Source organism: Lipotes vexillifer, unplaced genomic scaffold (genome assembly GCF_000442215.2).
Source record: "Lipotes vexillifer unplaced genomic scaffold, Lipotes_vexillifer_v1.1 scaffold543, whole genome shotgun sequence".
NCBI lineage: Eukaryota > Metazoa > Chordata > Mammalia > Artiodactyla > Lipotidae > Lipotes > Lipotes vexillifer.
The window spans coordinates 1037851-1038360 of NW_006799055.1; the positions used below are offsets into that span (position 1 = coordinate 1037851).

At 56.5% G+C, this 510-nt stretch overlaps 1 protein-coding gene across 1 annotated transcript in view; it reads right to left on the reverse strand.

Moving 5' to 3' along the window:
* MTUS2 (microtubule associated scaffold protein 2) overlaps positions 1 to 510 on the reverse strand; it is a 344092-nt gene that overhangs the window by 92514 nt on the left and 251068 nt on the right. The gene's annotated exons all lie outside the window — the stretch shown is intronic.

A 510-nucleotide genomic window follows, 5' to 3' on the forward strand; every position in this document is an offset into this window, starting at 1 on the left:
TGCGGTACGCGGGCCTCTCACTGCTGTGGCCTCTTCCATTGTGGAGCACAGGCTCCGGACGCGCAGGCTCAGCGGCCATGGCTCACGGGCCCAGCCGCTCCGCGGCACGTGGGATCCTCCCTGACTGGGGCACGAACCCGTGTCCCCTGCATCGGCAGGCAGACTCTCAACTACAGCACCACCAGGGAAGCCCTATGGATTTTCTTAATAAGGCAAAACTCAGCCTGACTCTCTACATGCCCTTGGAGCAAGAAGACCCCACCTTGTCAACGGCATCACTTGCAGTGACTCTGCTCCCAGCCAATGCCTCTTTCAGTTCAAAACATCTTTTCAGATTCAATGTAAATGCATCTTACAAACCCACTGTTTGTCCAACGCATCAATTGATTTGACTCATAGCCACTCTCTCTCTTTTTTTTTTTGCGGTACGCGGGCCTCTCACTGCTGTGGCCTCTTCCATTGTGGAGCACAGGCTCCGGACGCGCAGGCTCAGCGGCCATGGCTCACGGG